A 25,551-nucleotide genomic window follows, 5' to 3' on the forward strand; every position below is an offset into this window, starting at 1 on the left:
AACACCCGTCAAGTACCCTTACAGTGCATCTTAACCCACTGTCAATAACATTACACAATTCACTATGGGAACTATGTATGCTAATCACATATAATGCTTCTATGCATTGCTGTTCATTTCTATCCTCAAAATTCTTATGGCAACTGGCAAAGAATTACTCTAAATAACATTTCAAAAGGTTAGGAGGTACATCTCTACTCTTTACTAAGCATTATCTTTGAAGGCAGGCTACTACTGCTTGCTAATATTGCATGAGCATGAGCTTCCTGTGGTTATGATTTGTTGTTGTTTGTCTGAGTTCCCTTAAAGTGTACCTTCACATAATGTAGCTGGCAGCTTGGGCCATGGCTATGTATCTCTAAGTCATATCTGCCTCTGATTTTCAGCCTCAAATCTAATGATGAAGTTAGAGATAGATTTGTGGGAGGTGGGAGTGGGAGTTAATATGTAGGTGGGAAGCCATTTAGCTAGTTAAATATTTCTCAGGAAATCCATCTTTCAACCATTGTATCTTCTGCTCTCACCACCTGGAATTCACTCCTAAATTATTAAAGATTATAGAAATTCTCAAAGTTTCAAAAACTCAGCTAAAATCCTTTAAACTTCCTTGACAATCTTAGCTGGAAATGATATTTTCTGATAATAATAACAATAATATCTAAAATTTGCATAGCATTAATTATGTGCCAGGAATTTTGCTGCATGTTTACAATGATCCCTTACTATTACTGTTATTAATTGAATTTATATGTCACTTTGTTTTATAGTTATCATATACATGTCATCTCTGCAATTAGAATATAAGATCCTTGAAGACAGAAGGTATTTCTATAAATAGCTCATGTTTCTCAACACAGTAATGTGTATAGAATAATAACTCAATTTATATAATATCTCAGGATTTACAGTGTGTTCTCACATGGACAATATATAAGATGGATAATGCCTACATTATTTCCACATATTACAGACGAGGAAACAGATCTGAGACACTAAATGATTTTGCAGCTACCTTAGAGATTATTCAATCCAGTCCATGTTTGATAAATATATGTTGAATGAATGTCATGACAAGAGAAAAGGTCTTAAACCAGAATTCACTAGAGGCCCAAGAGATGTTTAATTCTTATTCACTAATCCCAATAGTCATATTGATGGTGACAACCCACTGGCAACCTCAAGGACATCAATGGAAGAAATTTTCTTTATAACTACTACACCTAGTAGCAACAATTTTTCCACTTTGTGATTGAGGGTGGGCCAGTTGGTAAAGATGAAGCAAATGATTAGCACATGAGATGTCAAGCCCATGGAGGATAATTGTCAAAGAAGCATCATTAGAATATGACAAGATATTCTTGAGGCCATTAGAATTTCTCAATAGCTATTGTGATCACAGCTAATTACATCTCATCCAACTTTCTTCCCAACTTCAGGATCCTAGGACAAGAGGGAAAAAAGTCATTCCTAGATTTGAAGTTAGTTAACTTGAATTCTAATATCATCTCTGCTGCTAATTTGTTGTGTGATTCTGCAAAAGTCATTTCATCTCTCAAGGATATTCAGTGGTCATAACTGTAAAACAGGAGGATAAAACTAAATTCTCTCAGATGCAGTCTGGTTCTAGAAACCTAATAATAACATGATTCTTTAGCTATACTTAAAATGTTCATGTTCTGTGATGGTCGAGAGGTCACATGACAGTCAATTTTCTAAAAACAAGCTCCATCAGAACATTGAGATGGTTCACAATTCTATAGCAGGATCACTTATGCTGAAGTCATGCAGCATGTGGAAATGCTATCCTTAATCTTGACTGTTCCACTTCCACTTTGTAATGTTGTACATAAGGGAATGCAGGAATGGGAATGCATGGGACTTGAGAGACCTGTATTAGTCTTGGCTTTGCCAAGAATAGCATGACCACTGGCAAATCACTTTATTTCTCAGAATTCTTTACTCAGGAATAAAATGAAAGGATGGAACTAAAAGAGCCCTAAAATTACTTTTTGGCTCTTAAAATTCTTAGATTCTATACTCAGGTACATAGCTCTTCAATATATTTCCATTAAAAATGCTCCTAACACCTCCTCTCACAATAGACATTTTTCAAAACAAGTCCAACCTGGTCCTGCAGCTGGTGAAGGATGCTACAGCTGTGATCTCTTCAACTGGATCAGGGGCTGAGGCTATTTATATTTACACTGTGGAAACAATGTTGAAATAACAAAGCCTTTAATCCTGACTCCTCCACACCCAGAGTGCAGCATTTCACATCAACAAAGACACTTTGTGAAATCCAAGGAACTGAGAACCCTCCTCTCTACCTCCTGTCCTTGGTTTCCTTAGTTTTCTTCTGCAGAAATGCATTTTTAAAATAATCTTCTATATTTCTGCTCATACCACTGACATAACAATGGAGATTTAGATCCTTCTCTTATCCTCCAAAAGTTTTCTTAAATCTCTAGGGGTGCTGTGTTTTAAAACCCAACATAGAAATCAAGAGCAGTATCTTTCAAGGGTTATGAATCTGTGTGTGTGTGTGTGTGTGTGTGTGTGTGTGTGTGTATGTGTGTTCATGTATGCATGTGTGCATGTGCATATTATAGATCATTTTATCAGTTTGGTGAAACCCCTCAGAATATACATCAATTTTTAAAAAAATCATTCTAGAGCTCAGGTTAGGAACTCTAGTGTCTACAATAATTATTCAATCTTCCACAGTCTGACCTCATGAAGTTGGTCATCTAAAATTCCTTATTCTTTCTTATTTGCCCAGTTCTATACTATCCTTCAAAACCCTGTTCATCTTGATGCAAATTGTGTCCCCCTTGACTTTTGGGGGGCAATGGGAGTAAAACTCTGAGAAACTTTCCTCTGGGAGAGGCCTAAATCAGGGAATCAAGATAAGTGGTTTCATTCTGTGGGAAATCTTGGTGGGGACAAGATACATCCTCTATTAAGTTGAAAATTAGTCCTGGACTACTCCTAGTAGTTTATTCAATTGGAGATCTTTGTCAGATAATCAGCTCAAACTGCCCTCAGCCCCCAGGCCAGGATTTGCCCATAAAACCGAGCTCTGTTAACACACTATTGGCAAATCTCCTCATTAGAGATTTGTCTGCAAAGAGAATTCTTTCTTAGCGAACAATAAAACTTCCTTTTGCCACAGATTTTGGGTTTGCAAATTCTTTTGCATTTGGATCTGCTTCTTGGAGCAGAGAGGATCTCTCCCTCTTATTCCCAGGCCTCAACAATCTTACTTTATGACCATTCCAATCCTCCTTTATCTCCCTTACCTCTGAAATCCTAAACATTTCTATCCAAACCATATGATTTAGTCAGTTTCACACAATATTTCCCTGGACAGTGATCTTGTCTTATACTTTTTCTTCATTTCATACAGCATCCAGCTCAGTGCTGGGCACATAAAATACTTGGTAACTGGTTAAAGCAGCTAAGCAGAATTATAAGCAGAGTGTTAGCCACAAAACTGGGAGGAATTGGGTTCAAGTACTGCTTTTCACAAACTGTCTATGTGAACCTCTGTGGGAAGTCACTTAACGTCTCAAATGCTCTAAGTAACTCATTTAAAAATTGCAAGTTGCAGAAAAGATGCCAACTTGCACTGGTAGAGATGGTTTCCTTAAGAGAAATCTTCCTATATTAATAAATTCTCAGATATAATTCTATCTGTATCTCTATATCTCTACAATCTCTTTTATCATATGCTTGCTTATTGTAAGTAGCAAGTGAAATTTTGAGAGAATGAGAGAGATAGAGAGACAGAGAGAGAGAGAGAGGGAGGGAAACCAAGAGACACAGAGAGACATACAGAAAAACAGAAAGACACAGATATATATATATGGAGAGAGAGAGAGAGAGAGAGAGAGAGAGAGAGAGAGAGAGAGAGAGAGAGAGAGAGAGAGAGAGAGAGCAAGAGAGCACAAGAGATTGCATTTAGACAAGATTATATAGCATTATGTAACTATTAGTTATTATTTTGGCAACAACTTTATAAATTGCTTTCTTTGTGTTTCTCAAATAGCCCCAATCCAATATATTGTACACCATACTTTTTAACAAATGAAAAGAAGTAAGAAGAGGGGAAAGAATGGCACTTTTTGGAAATCTTTGAAACAACCAGAAGAAAGAATCATACTGAAGAATCCTGTAATTCAAGGTTGAGTATAGTAACATGGGTATAAACATAAAAACAAGATGAAGATCATTTAGATGGTTGTGTCAATACTGCACAGGAACCATAAAATAAGTACTTTGAACAGTCACAAAACAAATGGGTTATTTTTTTGGGAAATGACATAAGTAGGAGCTGCATTAGTAAATAAGTCATTGATTTGCATCTAGTTAAAAATGGGACAAGATTTGGAAATAAGGAAGAATTTTTAGAACTCTCTGAAAGAGAGTAAGAAGAGAACTTGATGAAGATAGGAAGGATTTTTACATATCTCAAGTTCCATGGAGGTTAGTTCATTATTTTGCATCCAATAGTGCCCAGTAAACATTTGATCTATTAGACTAAGGGGTCATGTTTCTCAATTTTCTCATTTTAAGTTGAGAAATATCACACCTATTCTGAAGCAGTCAACTTGTGATACATAGAAATGAATAATTTTAGATTCAATATAACAGTGCTGACCATAGGATATTTAAAAGAAGATATTAAAAACACACTTTAGAGTGAAAAGAACCAAGTTGGCAGAGAGTAGACAGGTCTTTGAGCTCTTCCTGGCTTCCCTCAGATCAACACCAAATCAAGCTTATGAATTGGTTTTGGAGTGTAACAAATTTCCAGAAGAAATTTTGGAAAACTTTCAGAAAAGGTCTCTCTCAATCAAATACAGCAAGATGAAGGGGAAGAGAGGGGGAAGGAGGTGGCCCAGTGTAGCAGTGACCCAGGGAAGAGTGACCTCTGTGTGCCAAGGAAAATATACCAAGAGACTCTTAGCCTAAATACAACAGCATTGGCTACTCTGTCCTGGTTCAGAAGGTAGGGGATCAGCACACTAGCTGTGAGACATCCAATACAACTATAAAAGATATATAGTGAGCCTCTGAATGCCAGAATAATGTGGGACTTGGACACAACCACTCACGATGGGAAGAAAACCAGCAGCACCAGCCCCAGAGCAGCATGAAGCTGCTGTCACCTATAGAGGAATCTTTGAACAATCTCCCCTATGCCCTAAGAGCAGATCTCAACTTTTAAAAATGAGCAAAAAAACCCAAAAAGAGCTCTGATCATAGATAGCTTTTATGAAGACAGGGAAGAATATATCTCAAACCCTGAGGCCATTATAAGCAAAATGTCTGCAGATTTAAGCCTCAAAGGGTCACAAGGCTCTACTGAAAGAATACAAAAAGGATCTTAAAGGAAAGTTAGAAGAAAAATGGGAAAAGGAAATGAGAACTTTGCAGCAGAATTTGGAAAAGGAAACACAGCAATTATCTGAAGAAAACTCCTTAAAAATAGATTTAATGAAAGAGAAAAAATAAAACAACTCTTTGAAAAGCAGAATGTGTGAAATGGGAAAAAAAAATCCAATGAACAAAACAACTCATTTAAAAGTTCAATTGGCCAAATGCAAAAGGAGATTTAAAAAAGCTAACTGAAGAAAATCATTCACTAAAATTCAGAATTGAACAAATAGAAATGAATGATTCAACGAGACATCAAAAATCACTCAAACAAAACCAAAAAAATGAAAAAAAAATAGAAGAAAATGTAAAATACCTCATTGGACAAACAACTAACCTGGAAAACAGATTCAGCAGATACAATCTCAGAATTACTGGACCACCTGAAAACTATGATGAAAAAAAAGAGTATGGATGACACTTTTCAAGAAACCATCAGGGGCAGCTAGGTGGCACAGTGGATAGAGCACCAGCCCTGAATTCAGGAGGACCCAATTTTAAATCTGGTCTCAGACACTTAACACTTCCTAGCTATTTGACCCTGGGCAAGTCACTTAACTCCAGTCTCAGAGGGAAAAAAAAAAAGAAAAAGAAAAAGAAACCATCAAGGAAAACTGCCCTGATGTCCTAGAACCTGAAGGTCAACTAGCTATTGAAAGAATTCACTGATTGCCTCTTGAAAGAGACCTCAAAATGAAAGCTCCATGGAGTATCATAGCTAAATTTCAGAATTATCAGATCAAGGAGAAAATATTGCAAACAGCTAGAAAGAAACAATTCAAATATCAAGGAACCATAATCAGAATTACCCAAGACCTAGTAGATTCTATTTTAAAGAATCAAAGGGCCTGGAATCTGATATTCTGAAAGGCAAAGGAGCTTGGATTGCAGCCAAGAATCAAATATCTAGCAAAATTAAACATTATCTTTTAGGAGAAAAGATGGGCATTCAATGAAATAGGGATATTTCATTTATTTTTGATGAAAAGACCTGAGCTGAACAGAAAATTTGATCTTCAAATAAAAACTCAAAAGAATCACAAAAAGCTCAAAAAGTAAGGGAAAAAACTATTTCTTTTAAAAATTAAAAAGTTTATATCCCTGTATAGGAAGATGATTTACTTAATTCTTGAGAACTGTATCTATGTTAGAGGTTTACTCAGGGGATGTAGGCATAATTTGACTTTATAGCGATGATAGAGAAAAGAAACTAGAGGTGGAAAATAAATTGTACTGGAAGAGGAGGAAAGGAAGTAAAATGAGATAAATTAAATTTCATGAAGAGTCAAAGAAGACCTATTACAATTGGAGGAAAGAAGGGAAGGAGAAGTAGAAGGGGAAAGGGATAAATAGGGGAGATTAGTTGTAAAAGGGGAAGCCTATTTGAGGGAGATGGCAGTCAGAAGCAAAATACTGGGGAAGAGAGGAAGGGAAAAAAAGAAAGTGAAAAGTATAACTTGGGGAAAATAAGGTGGTAGAAAATAGTCATTTTAACTATAAATGTGAAGGAAATGAGTTCTCCCATAAAACAGAAGTGGATAATAGATTTAATTAAAAGCTAGAATTCTACAATATGTTCGTTACAAGAAACACATTTAAAACACAGTGATCCATACAGAGTAAAAGGCTAGGGAAAAATCTATTATGCTTCATCTGAAGTTAAAAAACAAAAAACAAAAAACAAAAAAAAAAAAACAGCGGTAGTGAGCATGATGTCAGATTAAGTAAAAAGAAAAATACATCTAATTAAAAGAGAAAATGAAGGAAACTCTATTTTTCTAAAGGATACCATAGATAATGAAGAAATATAAATTCTAAATATATATGCACCAGATTCCTAGAGCAGAATTTAAGAGAGCTGCAAGAAGAAATAGATAGCAAAACTATGTACTAATGGGGGATATCAAACCTGTTTTGTCAGAACTAGATAAATTAAACCAGAAAATAAATAAGAAAGAAGTTAAGGAGATAAATAGAATTTTAGAACAATTAGGTATGACAGACTTTTAGAGAAAATTGAATAGGGTAAAATCATTTGGTACTGACTAGGAAATAGTGTAGTCTATCAATGGATTAGTTTAGGTTCACAACACACAATAGTCAATTACAATAATGATCTAATGTTTGATAAACCCAAAGATCCTAGCTTCTTGGATTAGAACTCATTATTTAACAAAATTGCTGTGAAAATTGGAAATTAATATGGCAGAAACAAGGCATCAACCCATACCTAACCTAACACTGGATATCCTAGATAAGGTTGAAATGGATTCATGATTTAGGTTTGTGTACCTCTCAGATCTGTGGAAAAGAATGTAATTTGTGGCCAAAGAAGAACTAGAGAACATAATAAAGTGCAAAATGGATAATATAATTATATTTAAGTTAAAAAGTTTTTGTACAAAAAAAAAAAAAACAAAAAACAAAAAAAACAACCCAATGCAGACCATATTAGAATGGAAGCAGTAAACTGGAAAAAAAATGTTTATATCTAGGGGTTCTGATAAAAGCCTCATTTCTAAAATATATAGAAAATTGATTTAAATTTATAAGAATTCAAGCCATTCTTCAGTTGACAAATGATCAAAGGATATGAACAGACGATTTTCAGATGAAGAAATTAGAACCATTTCTAGTCATATAAAAATGCTCAACCACTCTTGATCAGGGAAATACAAATTAAGACAACTGTGAGGTACCACTATACACATCTCAGATTGGCTAAGATGACAAGAAAATATGATGATAAATGTTGGAGGGAATTTGGGAAAACTGGGACATTAATACATTGTTTACAGAGTTGTGAAATGATCTAGCCATTCTGGACAGAAATATTAAATTATGCCCAAAGGGCTATCAAAGTGTGCATAACTTTGATCCAGTAGTGTCTATACTGGGCCTGTATCTCAAGATAATAAAAAGGAAAAAGGACCCATATGTGCAAAAATATTTGTAGCAGCCCTTTTTGTATTGTCAAGGAACTTGAAACTGAGTGATGTCCATCAGTTGGAGAACAGCTGAATAAGTTATGGTTTATGGATATTATGGAATATTATTGTTGCATAAGAAATGATCAGCAAGATGATTTCAGAGAGGTCTGGAAAGACTTATATAAACTGATGATAAGTGAAGTGAATAGAACTAGGAGAACATTTGTACACCTGACTCTCTTCAACAGTGGGGTGATTCAGGCTAGTTCCAATGGTCTTGTGATGAAGAGAACCATCTCTACCCAAAGAGAGGACTATAGGAACTAAGTGTGGATCAGAATACAGTATTTTCACTTTTTTGTTGTTGCTTGCTTGCATTTTGTTTTCTTTCTCATTTGCTTCTTTTTTATTTGGTTTTTCTTATGCATCAGAATAATTGTGAAAATGAGTATAGAATTACAAATGTTTAACATGTATTGGATTACTTGCTATCTAGGGGAAGGGATGGAGGAAAGGGAGGAAGGAAAAAACTGCAACACAAAGTTTTGCAAGGGTGAATGTTGAAAAATATCTTTGCATATAATTTGAAAATACCTTAGTCCATATTTCTATGAAATTAGAGGAAATATTCATTCATCTTGCATTTTGGAGTGGAACATGATATATAGAGTAGAATTAGATCTCTAATGAGTTTAGAGTCCTGCCTCAGATACTTGCTGTGTGACTAGGAAAGTCATTTAAAATGAATTTCAGTTTTATCCTGAGTAGAACAAGGAGATAGCTGAATGGTTTATAAAATGGTTCCTTTCAGGTATCAATCTATGACTCTATGATTCACAAGAGGCGTTTAACAAATATTTGTTGGATTCCATTGGAACCTCTGGGTTTTGGAATATTTCTATATTTCTACAAATCTGGGTTCTTTTGAATTTACTTGATTTTGGTGGCCTATTTCTTGCTTGATTTTTGTTTCTGTTCTTCCCTCAATGGCTCCTGATTTTTATTCTAGATAAGTAGCACCGAGTTAGGTTCTATCCCCAGATTCACCACTAACTTACTTTGTTGGGGTTTTTTGTTTGTTTGTTTCATTTCAGTTTTTTTATTTTGTTTCATTCATTGTTTCATTTCTTTGTATCCTCAGTACTTAGAATTGTGCTGAACACAACAAGGTACTTAATACTTGTTGATTTGTATTTGGCAAATCATTTCACCTCTGAGCTTCAGTTTCTTCATCTAAATGATGGAGTGTTTGGCCTTGCTGAAGGGGTATAAAAGCTTGGTGTACTGAAAAGATTAGAAGCTTTGTACTTAGAGAACATAGTTTTAAATCCTTGTTGTAACACTTTTCATCTATGCAGCTTTGGGTAAGTACTGTAACTTTGGGTTCTTTCATTATATAAAAGATGTGGTTGAATCTCAATGTTCTTGAAGGTCATTAACAACTCTTAATTTTGTGATTCCTAAGGTTCTTTTCAGTTGGTTCATTCTATAATTCTATTTCTAACTGATTTTTTTCCTACTTAGAATAATTTCACATTTTTCTTCCTAGATTAGATTGCAAATCTGTCAAATTTCCTGTTCCTATTCAATAGATGTTTTACTTCACTACAAAGGGTAAAATGTGCTACTCTTGTGATAGAAGACTTTTAAAGTCATATTTCTATGTGATATTTATATTGTTTTGATATCTAATAAGAATGGAAGATGTCTTAAATAATCATCTGGTACATTTTATTCATGAACTAATTTTCTGCTTTTGTTTTTAAACTTTTCATTTATAAGAGGAGGGAGGCTAGATTAAAATTTTAATGGTCTCTTCCAGATTTTAATTCCTTTATCAAGTTGTCTCATAAAAATCTTTAAAATGGAAAAATTCTATCATCTTATTTAAGGTTGATCTCATTGAAAAGTATTATGTTTTATCTTTGGGATTCTTCCCGCACCCAAAATGTGCTTTCTTTTTCCAAAATATTTGCCTTTATCCTTGCCATCTCATTCTTTAGAGTCAGGTCACCATCATCAATGCTCTTAACCAACCAGGGCAGTTAGAGTTACCACTTTTATGTTCCTTCTTACTCTTCATCTATTCAGAGAAAGGACGAACTACCACCTTCTGATGGCACATAAATTTATGGAAGGGAGATTATTTTGTGGCAGCTAGAGATCTGATTCATTCATTAAATCACACAATTTAGATATTTACCTTTTCTAAGTACAAGATTAGTTCAGCTAACATTAAAAGCTCTTCAACATCACCTAAATCTGAAATCATGACATGATTTCAAATTCCTGCTCTTCCATTTACTTAGATCATCTTGGAGAAAGCCCATTAAAATAGATTTCCCTATTAATAAAACAAAATCTTGCACTAGTTGTTTTCCAAAGTCCCTACAAGCTTTACTATAATCATTCTGGGATAGGGACAGTTAGGTGGCATAGCAGATAAGAGAACTGGGCCTAGAGTCAAGAAGACTCAATTTCCTGAGTTCAAATTCAGCCTCAGACATTTGCTAGTTGTGTAATCCTGGACAAGTCACTTAACCCAATTTGTCTATTTCCTCATCTGTAAAATGAACTGAAGAAGGAAATGGCAAACCATTCTAGTATCTCTGCCAAAAAAACAAAAACAAAAAAAAAACCAAAACCTCAAATGGGGTTATGAAGAGTTGGACATGACTGAAAAATGGCTGAACAACAGCTCTAAACACAATTTCTTCTGGTATGGTATTCTTCTAAGTATAAGAAAACAAAATAGATAGAAGTCAAGACAACATTAAGACAGAAGACAAATGACTGCTGTGACTGCTAAAAGCTTCATTCATACTTAATAGCATGAATTCAACTTTAGTCATGTTTGTTTTGGGCTTTCATTAAACAACAAGGCATCTGCTCCCAAAGTATACATCCTTGGCACTTTAATTGATAAATTCCTTTAGAAAAGTATGAAGAGTAGAGGATAGTATGGACCATTTCGCTAAGCAAATTACTTTTTGATTTGTGTTCATGATAGAATAAGGATATTTCTTTGGAGACTATGAAATGTGAAAATTTGTTTTTAGGTAGGAGATGAAGGAAGGGTAGAAATTTTGTTAAAAGTAGTAAACTATAGAAAAATTAGACAAGTTTCTATTAGAAGACCTCAGAAATTTCATTTTTCCATTTATCAGAGAACACTGAAAGGAATCCTATTAGTAGACTTCATTAACTTACAATGACAAGAAAACTATGTAGAGTCAGTCCTACACATAGACAGACTGTTGTTTGTTCATGTGCTATAATCTGATGGGATGTTTCCTTCAATAGATAATAAGCTTCACATAATCAAGTCTAATCTCTTATTTTTCGTCTTTTTTTCCAGTGCCCCCAACAGCATCTCAGAAACAATATACACTTAGTAAACATTTATTAAACTATTTAAATGTTACTAGAGTGCCTTCCCACAAAATTTCTCTCTTCCAACTTGTCATTGGTACCTCTATTCATTCTTTTATACTAACAAAAAGATAATATAATAACCCTTATCAATTGACCTCAGTGTCAATTTTCATTAGGGGAAGCAGAATCTTTGAGAGGCTCACTAGTTTCCAGTTTGTTGAGTAAAAAGTAAAATCACTATTAACTTTTGAGGTAGGAGAAGATACAAAGAGATCCTGAACTAGAATACTACCACATCATCAGTACTTGCCTAGTAGAGGTACCGTACTGGAGGCACTTCAATAGTCAAGAAGTTGTAAAACTATGGAGATATCATTTATTTTTATTAGCTGATTTTTAGCTAGATCTGAGAGGATCATTGTCAGTGATAATAATACATGTTAGAAAATAAGATTTAGAGCTGAAAGGAGATCATTTAATTCAATTTCCACATGATAGAGATGATTAAATGAGAGATGAAGAAACAAAAGAAATATGTCAGGGCAGCTAGGTGGTACAGTGGATAGAGCACAATCCCTGAATCAGGAGGACCTGACTTCAAATCTGCCCTCAGACATTTAACACTTCCTAGTTATGTGACTCTGGGTAAATCACTTAACCCCAATTGCCTCAGCAATAATAATAATTAATAATAATATTGTCATAGAATAATAATATACTTATCATTTCATAGAACCAGGATTTGGATGCAGATCCTCTGACTCCAAAGCCTTAGAACTTTTGCTACTCAACTATTGAATAGATTATTAGAACTGTTAGATAAATTTGTCAAAATCACAGAAGTGCAAGGAGCATCACTTTATGGGATGATATTTTTTTTAATTTAATATTTTTATTTTCCCCCAGATACATGGAAAACAAAATTTTAACCTTTGTTTTTAAAGCTTTGATTTCTCTTCCTCTCCATTCCCACACCCACTGAGAAGGCACATATGAGGTTATGCAAAACATAAAATCATAAAAGTCATATTGCAAAAGAAGACATAAACCTCTTTCCCTCAAAAAGACCCTCAAGAAAAAAAGAAGGAAAAAAAAGTATGCTTCAATCTGTATTCACACACAATCAGTTCTTTCTGGATAGTTGGATAGCATTTTTTTTCATCATAAGTCCTTTAGAATAGTTGTGGATCACTGTATTGCTGAGAATAGCAGACATTCACAGCTGATTTTCCCACAGTTTATTCATCCATTCCTCAATTGATGAGCATTCCCTTAATGTCAAATTCTTTGCCTTGAGAACAAAGCGGCTATAAATATTTTGTACATATAAGTCCTTTTCCATTTTTTTAATCTTCTAGGATGCTATTTAAAAACATCATGAGCTAGTAGATGTTTTTTAACATGAATTTGTGGGATTAAAACTTTTCCTGTCTTCATAGTCTGTCACAGTCCTTTCATCTCTTTCATGAAAAGTTCATCTATCTCATTCTTAGTTGGTATTGAAACTGGTGCAGAGGGGCCAGATTTAGGGACTGCTTTGACAAGGGGCATAATAGAAACCTCTTCTGACTTTCAGGCTTTTCTGTTTTCTTGCTGAACATTCAGTGCAGTGGGCACAAATCTGGCAATTTCTGCTTTAGAATTGGTGATTTGTGGCTTGGAACTGATGGTTGCTGTGGCTTTCTTCTCAATAGTGGCTATACTGGTATCACCCACTTTGGGAGTCTAGATAAAATTGGGTGGAACCCTTAAAATCCCCAGATGTGGCAAAGGAGCTAGTGGGAAAAGCCCATGTGGAATAGGTGCAATTGGAGAAACCAAAGATGGACACATCATACTAGAATGGAGGTGCTGGGGATGGTAGCCTTAATGGTAGTCCTCATAGAAGGAGAAGACCAGGAGATGGACCTGGTGTAGGACCTAGAGGTTTTCCTGGCAGAGAATAGGTCAGAAGGTAAAAGTTGGGATAAAGGCCTTCAAAGTCTTAGCATTCCAGTTGGTTTTAAGAATGGAGGAGCTCCTGGAGGTAGACCAGGGAGAAGGCCAGTAGGTGGCCCAGATGGTCATAATGGTGGATCAGGTGATAGTCCAAGAGGGAGATAGTCCAGATGCTTGTATTTGGGAAGGAGGAACAATTTGTGGAAGTGGTTGCTGTTGTTGGGAAGCAGGAGATAATGATGCCCCATCAGAAAGAGATTCTTCTTTGTGATACTGCTGTGCAGTATCCTCTGACTCAAAGTCATCAAAATCTTCTCTCCTCTTCCTCCTCCTTCTCCACCTCCTCTTCTGAAAATTCCTAAACTTCTGGCCACTCTTAAGGAATTTCCTGATTTGAAATTCTAAGCATCATAAGTTGAAGAGGTGTTAATTCCTTCATGTTTTTCTTTTTCTCTTAATTTTCCAGGAATATCAGCAAATTGTACACTGAAACCTGACTTTATTTTCATTGTTCTCTCTCTCTTCATTGTCAAGATGCATGAACTTCTCTCCTTCACTGTCAGCATCTGACCTATCAGTGTCTCTGCCTTTACTGCTGTCATCATGCTTATCTTTATCCATGTATTCACGATAACCTTCTTCTTTGCTGGTGCTGGAAACATCATCATTCTGATTATGATGAGCAAGTTCTGGACTATATAAAATATCCTCCTTACCTCAATGAGGAGCAAACTCCAAGGCAAAACCCATTTTATGGCCATACATCTGCAGAACTTGGGGAGAAAGTGGCTCAGGGGGTGAGCCAGAAGGTTTTCTGCCAGGAGACAAAGGAGGAACACCATTTTCAAGAAGATCTGGTAGGAGGTCCTTAGGCAGAGGTTTTTTGAGAATAGAGGATGGCTGTCATCAGGCAACGAGATGTCTTAAATTAGGAAGTACTGGCTGAGCTTGGCCCCTTTCTACTTATATTTTACCTTTAATTTTTGAAGTTCTTTGTAGACAACTGGATTTTCCTTTTGGTAGAATCAGAGAATGTGTTAAAAATTTCCATGAAGTTTTCCAGTGAATCCATATTCCCTTCTGCAAACCTTTGAAGGATCTTAATTTAGGCCTAGCCCTGATTTTGATAAATAATGGCTTGCAGTAACATAGGATAATAGGATTTAGAACAAGATGAGGTCTTTAGAAACATCTAATGAGCTAATATCTAGTTATCCAAGTATAGTGAAATTTTGTGATAATTTTTTCCCCAAAAATATGCTATCCTTCCTTTTGTCCCCCTTATAGTTAAAATATTTGTTTGAATCCTAAATCTGGAGTTTCCCGCCAAGATGGCGGCGTGGAGGCAGACAGCTGCTTGAGCTCCTCGTTTTCTCTCAGAACTTACTTCATGACAAGCCTCTGACTTAATGCTTGACCCAGAAAGAAATCCACAAATTATCACCAAGAGAAGACATCCTTGAAAGTCGCCAGAAAAGGTCTGTGTTTGTTTGGGGGAGGGTCAATCAGACTGGGCGCAGACTGAGGGCAGACAGCCAGAGCAAGACAGGCAGCTCACACAGCTCAGACCGGAGGGGGAGGGGTACGATCTCTGCCGTTTCTGTGAAAGGGCTTTTGCCCCAGTGTGGATGCTCCGTCTTGGCAGCAAGCCAGGAGCGGTGGAGAGGGTGTAAACACCGGAGGTGAAGATTAAAACCCCAGAAAGCCAGCGTCTCTCAGAGCCCGGCCACCCCCAACCCCCTGGACTGACTCGGTGCGTTCTCGGAGCCTCAGAGCGCAGACTCAGTGCAGTCATTGCTGTTCTGTTAGTGCCTCTCTGCTGCCCTACCCCCAGTCTGTAGAGGAAGCCCATTAATACCATCCAGCCCCATCCCCCGCAAAACAGACCAATTGTTTCTCTTGTCAGTTTGTTTTCTTTGATTCCTACTCTGACAAAATGAACAAAAAATTCAAAAGGGCTCTAACCATTGACAGCTTCTGTGTGGAGAGGGAGCAGACTTCAAATGCTGAGGAGACTAGGAACGGACTGTCCCCAGATGTATCCCCTGGGAGGGATATAAGTTGCTCCTCAATACAAAAGAACCTCATAGAGGAAATCAAAAAGGCTCTCACAAGAGAGCTGGAAGAGAAATGGGAAAAGGAAAGGGAAGCTTGGCAAGAGAGCCTGGAGAAGTCATCCCATGCATTCAAAGACAGAATGGATAAAGAAATCAAATCACTGAGAAACAAGATTAGTGAGCTGGAAAAGGTAAACAACTCCAAGGAAAACAGGATTAGTGAGCTGGAAAAGGTAAACAACTCCAAGGAAAACAGGATTAGAGAGCTGGAAAAAGAAATCAGCTCTCTAAAAAATAAAATGGAGACAATGGAAAAAAATTCCATAGAAGATAAAAACTCAATTGGACAATTACAAAGAGATATAAAAAAAGTGAGTGAAGAAAATACATCATTGAAAATTAGACTGGAACAAGTAGAAATGAATGACTCAAGGAGAAACCAAGAGGGAGTCAAGCAAAACCAGAGAAATGAAACAATTGAAAAGACTGTCAAGTACCTTACCAGAAAGACAACAGACCTGGAAAACAGATCCAGGAGAGACAATTTGAGAATAATCGGACTCCCTGAAAAATGGGAGGAAAAAAAGAGCTTGGACACCATTTTCGAGGAAATTATCAAAGAGAACTGCCCAGACGTTTTGGAAACAGAGGGTAAAATAGACATTGAGAAAATTCATCGATCACCTACTGAAAGGGACCCTAAAATCAAAACGCCAAGAAATATAGTGGCCAAGTTCAAGAACCATCAGACAAAGGAAAAGATATTGGAAGCTGCTAGAAAAAAACAATTCAGATATGGAGGATCCACAATAAGGATAACACAGGATCTAGCAGCGTCCACATTAAAAGAACGCAGGGCCTGGAACATGATATTCCGAAAGGCTAAGGAACTTGGTATGCAGCCAAGAATAACTTACCCACCAAGAATGAGCATCGTTTTCCAGGGAAGAAGATGGACATTTAATGAAATAAATGAATTCCATCTATTTTTTATGAAAAAACCAGACCTACATAAAAGGTTTGATCTTCAAATACAGAACTCAAGAGACTTCTAAAAAAGGTAAAAAGAAATCTTGAGAACTATACTTCAGTCAAAAAAATATGTAAAGAACATATGTACAATTTGTCTTAGAAACTAGAGGTGGAAAGGAGATTATATCATAAAAAAGTATAAAGTGGTGGTACTACATCTCATGAAGAGGCAAAGGTAACCTATTATATCTGAGAGAAAGAAAGGAGGGAGATGAACATAGCGTGTATCAATAGACATATTCGATTTATGGTGAAACTTCTTCCACTTCATTGAAAAGTGAAAGGGAAGGAGTAAGCTAAGAGAAAGGGAATACAGTAATTTCGAGGAAAAGGGATAAAATAAGGGGAGGATCTTTAAGGTGGGGGAGGGATCCTAAAAAGGGAGGGCTGTGAAAAGCAAGTGGTGTTTACCAGTTTAATACTGGATAGGAGGGTAAAAGGGAAGGAAAGGGGAAAAGCATAAGCAGGGGTTAATAGGATGGCAAGCAATATAGAATTAGTCCTTCTAACCATAAATGTGAATGGGGCAAACTGCCTCATAAAGAGGAAGCAGTTAGCAGACTGGATTAAAAGTCAGAATCCTACTATATGTTGTTTACAGGAAACACACCTGAAACAGGATGAGACATTCAAACTAAAAGGAAAAGGGTGGAGCAGAATCTATTATGCTTCAGGCAAAACCAAAAAAGCAGGAGTAGCCATCCTCATCTCAGATCAAGCAAAAACAAAAATTGATCTAATTAAAAGAGATAAGGAAGGGCATTATATACTGCTAAAGGGAAGCATCAATAGTGAAGCAGTATCAATATTAAACATGTATGCACCAAGTGGTGCAGCATCTAAATTCTTAAAAGAGAAATTAAGAGAGCTGCAAGAGGAAATAGATAGCAAAACTATAATAGCCAGAGATCTCAACCTTGCACTCTCAGAATTAGATAAAGCAAACCACAAAATAAATAAGAAAGAAGTCAAAGAGGTAAATAGAATACTAGAAAAGTTTGATATGATAGATCTTTGGCGAAAGCTAAATGGAGACAGAAAGGAATATACTTTCTTCTCAGCAGTTCATGGAACCTATACAAAAATTGATCATATACTAGGGCATAAAAACCTCAAAATCAAATGCAGTAAGGCAGAAATAGTAAATGCATCCTTTTCAGACCATAACGCAATCAAAATAACATTTAATAAAAAGCCAGGGGAAAATAGACCAAAAAATAATTGGAAACTAAATAATCTTATACTAAAGAATGATTGGGTAAAACAGCAAATCATGGACATAATTAATAACTTCACCCAAGAAAATGACAATAATGAGACATCATACCAAAATGTGTGGGATACAGCCAAAGCAGTAATTAGAGGAAGTTTTATATCTCTACAGGCCTACTTGCATAAAGTAGAGAAAGAGAGGGCCAACGAATTGGGTTTACAACTAAAATTGCTAGAAAAGGAACAAATTAAAAACCCCCAGACAAACACAAAACTTGAAATTCAAAAAATAAAAGGTGAGATTAATAAAATTGAAAGTAAAAAAACTATTGAATTAATTAATAAAACTAAGAGTTGGTTTTATGAAAAAGCCAACAAAATAGACAAACCCTTAGTAAACCTGATTAAAAAAAGGAAAGAGAAAAAGCAAATTGATAGTCTTGAAAATGAAAAGGGTGAACTCACCACTAATGAAGAGGAAATTAGAACAATTGTTAAGAGCTACTTTGCTCAACTTTATGCCGATAAATTTGATAACTTAAATGAAATGGAAGAATACCTTCAAAAATATAGCTTGCCCAGATTAACAGAGGAAGAAGTAAGTAGTCTAAATAGTCCCATCTCAGAAAAAGAAATAGACCAAGCTATTAACCAACTTCCTAAGAAAAAGTCCCCAGGACCAGATGGATTTACAGGTGAATTCTACCAAACATTTAAAGAACAACTAACTCCAATGCTATGTAAACTATTTGAAAAAATAGGGAATGAAGGAGTCCTACCAAATTCCTTCTATGACACAGACATGGTACTGATACCTAAACCAGGTAGATCAAAAACTGAGAAAGAAAACTATAGACCAATTTCCTTAATGAATATTGATGCTAAAATATTAAATAAGATATTAGCAAATAGACTTCAGAAAATCATCCCCAGGATAATACACTATGACCAAGTGGGATTTATACCAGGAATGCAGGGCTGGTTTAATATTAGGAAAACTATTAGTATAATTGACCATATTAATAATCAAATTAATAAAAACCATATGATCATCTCAATAGATGCAGAAAAGGCATTTGATAAAATCCAACATCCATTCCTACTAAAAACTCTTGAGAGTATAGGAATAAATGGACTATTCCTTAAAATAATAAGGAGCATATATTTAAAACCTTCAGTAAACATCATATGTAATGGTGATAAACTAGAACCTTTCCCTGTAAGATCAGGAGTGAAACAAGGTTGCCCACTATCACCATTACTATTCAATATAGTACTAGAAACTCTAGCCTTGGCAATAAGAGCCGAGAAAGAGATCCAAGGAATTAGAGTAGGAAATGAAGAAATCAAATTGTCACTTTTCGCAGATGACATGATGGTATACTTAGAGAACCCCAAAGACTCTGCTAAAAAGCTATTAGAAATAATTCAGAATTTTAGCAAAGTCGCAGGATACAAAATAAATCCACATAAATCCTCAGGATTTTTATACATTACCAACACAATCCAACAGCAAGAGATACAAAGAGAAATTCCATTCAAAATAACAGTCGATAGTATCAAATATTTGGGAATATATCTACCAAAGGAGAGTCAGGAATTATATGAGCAAAATTACAAAACACTTGCCACAAAAATAAAGTCAGATTTAAATAATTGGAAAGACATTCAATGTTCTTGGATAGGCCGAGCAAATATAATAAAGATGACAATACTCCCCAAACTAATCTATTTATTTAGTGCTATACCAATCAGACTCCCAAGAAACTATTTTAATGACCTAGAAAAAATAACAACAAAATTCATATGGAAGAATAAAAGGTCGAGAATTGCAAGGGAACTAATGAAAAAAAAGTCAGAGGAAGGTGGTCTAAGTGTACCTGATTTAAAGCTATATTATAAAGCAACAGTCACCAAAACCATTTGGTATTGGCTAAGAAATAGACTAGCTGATCAGTGGCATAGGTTAGGTTCACAGGACAAGATAGTGAATAAAAATAGCAATCTAATCTTTGACAAACCCAAAGATCCCAAATTTTGGGATAAGAATTCATTATTTGACAAAAACTTCTGGGAAAACTGGAAATTAGTACGGCAGAAACTAGGCATGGACCCACATTTAACACCACATACTAAGATTAGATCAAAATGGGTCCAAGATTTAGGCATAAAGAACGAAATCATAAATAAATTGGAGGAACATGGGATGGTTTACCTCTCAGACTTGTGGAGGAGGAAGGAGTTTGTGTCCAAGGGAGAACTAGAGACCATTATTGATCACAAAATAGAACATTTTGATTACACCAAATTAAAAAGTTTCTGCACAAACAAAACTAATGCAAACAAGATTAGAAGGGAAGTAACAAATTGGGAAAAAATTTTTACAGTTAAAGGTTCTGATAAAGGCCTCATCTCCAAAATATACAGAGAATTGACTTTAATTTATAAGAAATCAAGCCATTCTCCAATTGATAAATGGTCAAAGGATATGAACAGACAATTTTCAGATGATGAAATTAAAACTATTTCCACTCATATGAAAGAGTGTTCCAAATCACTATTGATCAGAGAAATGCAAATTAAGACAACTCTGAGGTATCATTACACACCTGTCAGATTGGCTAAGATGACAGGAACAAATAACGATGAATGTTGGAGGGGCTGTGGGAAAACTGGGACACTGATGCATTGTTGGTGGAGTTGTGAAAGAATCCAACCATTCTGGAGAGCAATCTGGAATTATGCCCAAAAAGTTATCAAAATGTGCATACCCTTTGGCCCAGCCATACTACTACTGGGCTTATACCCCAAGGAACTACTAGAGAAGGGAAAGGGTCCTGTATGTGCCAAAATGTTTGTGGCAGCCCTTTTCATAGTGGCTAGAAGCTGGAAGATGAATGGATGTCCATCAATTGGAGAATGGTTGGGTAAACTATGGTATATGAATGTTATGGAATATTATTGTTCTATAAGAAATGACCAACAGGAGAAATACAGAGAGGCTTGGAGAGACTTACATCAACTGATGCTGAGTGAAACGAGCAGAACCAGAAGATCATTATACACTTCAACAATGATACTGTACGAGGATGTATGCTGATGGAAGTGGATTTCTTCAACATAGAGAAGAGCTAATCCAATTCCAATTGATTAATGATGGACAGAACCAGCTACACCCAGAAAAGGAACACTGGGAAATGAATGTAAACTGTTATTTTTACCTTCTGAATCCAATTCTTCCTGTGCAACAAAAAATTCGGTTCTACACACATATATTGTATCTAAATTATACTGTAATATATTTAACATATATAAGACTGCTTGCCATCTGGGGGAGGGGGTTGGGGGAGGAAGGGAAAAAATCTGAATAGAAGTAAGTGCAAGGGATAATGTTGTAAAAAATTACCCATGCATATGTACTGTCAAAAATGTTATAATTATAAAATAAAATAAAAAATTAAAAAAAAAATCCTAAATCTGAGGCCAAATCCCTAGATACAATTTTTTTCTGAACTAGATGACTTAAATTCTTTTTTAAAAATTTTATTTATTTATAATTTTTTGACAGTATATATGCATGAGTAATTTTTTAAAAACATTATCCCTTGTATTCATTTTTCCAAATTATCCCCTCCCTCCCTCTACTCCCTCCCCTTGATGACAGGCAATCCCATACATTTTACATATGTTACAATATAACCTAGATACAATATATGTGTGTAAATACCATTTTCTTGTGGCACATTAAGTATTAGATTCCAAAGGTATAAGTAACCTGGGTAGATAGACAGTAGTGCTAACAGTTTACATTCACTTCCCAGTGTTCCTTCTCTGGGTGTAGTTGTTTCTGTCCATCATTGATCAACTGAAAGTGAGTTGGATCTTCTTTATGTTGAAGATATCTACTTCCATAGAATACATCTTCATACAACATTGAAGTGTACAGCGATCTTCTGGTTCTATTCATTTCACTCAGCATCAGTTGATGTAAGGATGACTTAAATTCTTTTTAGCCTACTCTCATTATATATTTTTGAACTATACAATATTAATAAGTTTCTAGAAATACAGAATAAACTTCTCTGTTTGCCCTTAGAAACTTCAAGTAAAGGGCTGATAATTATCAGAATATAGTTCCTACAATCAAGGAAAGCTTCTCAGAAGAGCTGAAAGGAAGTGATAGATAAAAGGTGGGGAAGAAATGACTTCCATGTAAGAGAAATAACTTACTTTTACCTGAGAAGCTATTTCTCTGAAATTCAACAATAAGGTTAACTGTGTGAATCCTTTAATGTCCTGGGCATATGCTAATTTTATCAGTGGAATACATCTATTTAATATGTATTAATCTGATCTATTTTCAAGCACATTCCAGAAGATATTATGAACCTAATCATCATCATCATAAAAAGACTGCCCAGAAAGGAACAGATGCTGAACATACAAAAAAAATGTGTGCAGCAGAGAAGAAAGATCTAGGGTCATTAGTTAGCATATGGGTAGAGAAATATACCAACCAGATGGTCCCTGCTCTCCTTTGACCAGTAGCTTGAGAGAACTGACCAGTCCCTGAAAATAGAATATTAATTCCACCAAGCTCTAACAGAGGAAAGAATAAATCTTGCTTTAAACCAGTTTGAAATAAGAAAAAAAGGAATAAAAAGAAAATTTTACTTTGGCTCAGGACTAGGTCAAATATGAATAGTGCTCAAAACCATTTGCTAGTCAACTGGGTAAAGGCAGTATTAGCACTTAATAACCTTAAAACAATGGCTAGATGACCATTGTTAGGGATTGTATACATGGGGGGGTTCTATGTTATGTTAATCCCATCACTTATGGCATCCCAACCAATTCTCAGTTCCTATTTGTCAGAGAGTACTAAGGTACTAGAGGTCAAGGGTAAGAAGTAGATCAGAAACTAAGCAAGAAGTTATGGCTGCATAGAATATGGAGAAGAACCTTTGACAGACAAGAAGAAATAAATCCCAGACCATAGTAAGTTCAGTAATGATAAGCAGAAGAAACTATTAAGAAAGGATAAAAATTAAGAGATAGTAAGCAGTTTGGAATGGCTGACTGAGGAGTAGATAAGACATAAGAATATATATATAAATATATAAATATAAATATATACACCTTAGTTTCTAAGAGGTAAAAAGAACATTTTTATTTTTATTGGGTTTTTGAAGGGGTACAGAAAAATGGCAATAAAGCACCAAAAGAACAGGTGGAACAAAGATAAATTTTGCCTTTTTCTTTTTTTTTTTTTTTTTTTTTTTTTTTTTTTTTTTTAAGATGTCACTTTTTTTCTTTTGATAATCATCATTGTTATGTCCACCCCAAGCAAAATCATAGCTTTTTTTTTTATCCTACTTTTTTTTCCTTCCAAATATAGCTAAAACTTTTTTTCATTATCTTTAATTTCTCTTGCCAGTTGTAGCTTTTTTTTTTTTTTCCCCCTGGGGGAACTGGGGTTAAATAACTTGCCCAGGGTCACACAGCTAGGAAGTATCAAGAGATCAGATTTGAACTCAGGCCCTCCCGACCCCAGGGCTGGCGCTCCATCCACTGCGCCCCCCAGCATCCCCTTTAGCTCTTTTTGAACTTTATTAGTATTGATATTGTTTTTACATTTTTGGTCTCTCACAACATGTCTCTCTATCCTCACACCTTTGTCACTAACTCTCAGAATGTATATTGATTTAAAAGGTCTTATTAAATTCTTTTTAGAATTTTGCTATCATTTTATTCTTGCAATCAAATTTGGTGCATAATCTGTAATTATTTTCATTTAAAAATATTACTTAGTCCTATAATGAGTTATTACCACATATCCCATGGAGTAATATTTCTTGTTGTTTTTAAGAGTACAGTAGGGGGCAGCTAGGTGGCGCAGTGGATAGAGCACCAGCCCTGAACCCAGGAGGACTCGAGTTCAAGTCTGGTCTCAGACACTTAACACTTCCTAGCCGTGTGACCCCGGGCAAGTCACCCAACACCAGCCTCAGGGGGGAAAAAAAAAAGTACAGTAAAACCCACTCTGCTAGCTCCTTTCTTTATTTCTCCAAAAAGTTACTATAAGCTATTAAAAAAAAAATTATCTTCAACTTACTTCCATCTTTTGATTTTACTTAGCAGTAATGTCAGGATTCAACACATGCCCATTCACTGGACAGGGATCTCACATGTAATGTGCAGTGACCAAATTAATGTTTATTGATGTCTAAAAAAATGGTTATTAGGAACTACTACTACCTTTCTAGTCTTTCTGCCTCTGTGTCTGCAGATTTATCAATGTGTAATTTTTTTCAAAACTTCAAATTAATGGGCATTCCCACAGTCCAGTCATGCTACTGTTGCTCTTTAGCCAACTTTATGACGTAGTCTTGTGTTCTAACTTTCCTTCTATTTGCATTATCTTACTCGAGCATCCTGGATTCCAAGACAGTCCATTCTATCCTGTAAATTGTTCAATCTTGCAGTGAGATATTCCTGCTTCAGATTATTAGGAAATCATAACAGTTGACAGGATAAATGACTGTAAAGAAACCAGATATGGAATTCTACATCTATTATAAGAGGTAGAGCTGTCTTTGAGGTGAAGAGGCCAGCCTTCAAACAGCATGCCAAGTATTGCTACAAACTGAACCTTAGTTTTTTTTTTTTTTTTTTTAGGATTTATATATATATATTTTTATTATATATATATATATATATATATATATATATATTTTATAATATTATCCCTTGTATTCATTTTTCCAAATTACCCCCCCTCCCTCTATTCCCTCCCCCCGACGACAGGCAATACCATACATTTTACATGTGTTACAATATAGTCTAGGTACAATACATGTGTGCGAATATCATTTTCTTGTTGCACAATAAACATTAGAATCCGAAGGTACATGCAACCTGGGCAGACAGATATTAGTGCTAACAATTTTCATTCCCCTCCCAGTGTTTCTTCTCTGGGTGCAGCTACCCCTGTCCATCATTGATCAACTGGAAGTGAGTTGGATCTTCTTTATGTTGAAGATTTCCACTTCCATCAGAATACATCCTCATACAGTATTGTTGAAGTGTACAGTGATCTTCTGGTTCTGCTCATTTCACTCAGCATCAGTTGATTTAAGTCTCTCCAGGCCTCTCTATATTCCTCCTGCTGGTCATTTCTTACCGAGCAATAATATTCCATAACCTTCATATACCACAATTTACCCAACCATTCTCCAACTGATGGACATCCATTCATCTTCCAGTTTCTAGCTACAACAAAAAGAGCTGCCACAAACATTTTGGCACATATATGTCTCTTTCCGCTCTTTAGTATTTCTTTGGGATATAATCCCAGTAGTAGCGCTGCTGGGTCAAAGGGTATGCACAGTTTGATAACTTTTTGGGCATAATTCCAGATTGCTCTCCAGAATGGCTGGATTTTTTCACAACTCCACCAGCAATGTATTAGTGTCCCAATTTCCCCACATCCCCTCCAACATTTGTCATTATTTGTTCCTGTCATCTTAGCCAATCTGACAGGTGTGTAGTGGTATCTCAGAGTGGTC

At 35.6% G+C, this 25,551-nt stretch overlaps 1 protein-coding gene and 1 pseudogene across 6 annotated transcripts in view; both read right to left on the reverse strand.

Moving 5' to 3' along the window:
* DPP6 (dipeptidyl peptidase like 6) overlaps positions 1-25,551 on the reverse strand; it is a 1,195,887-nt gene that overhangs the window by 369,917 nt on the left and 800,419 nt on the right. The gene's annotated exons all lie outside the window — the stretch shown is intronic.
* On the reverse strand, positions 7,908-14,698 carry LOC141542802 (WW domain-binding protein 11 pseudogene; annotated as a pseudogene).

Source organism: Sminthopsis crassicaudata, chromosome 5 (genome assembly GCF_048593235.1).
Source record: "Sminthopsis crassicaudata isolate SCR6 chromosome 5, ASM4859323v1, whole genome shotgun sequence".
NCBI classification, from domain to species: Eukaryota; Metazoa; Chordata; class Mammalia; order Dasyuromorphia; family Dasyuridae; genus Sminthopsis; species Sminthopsis crassicaudata.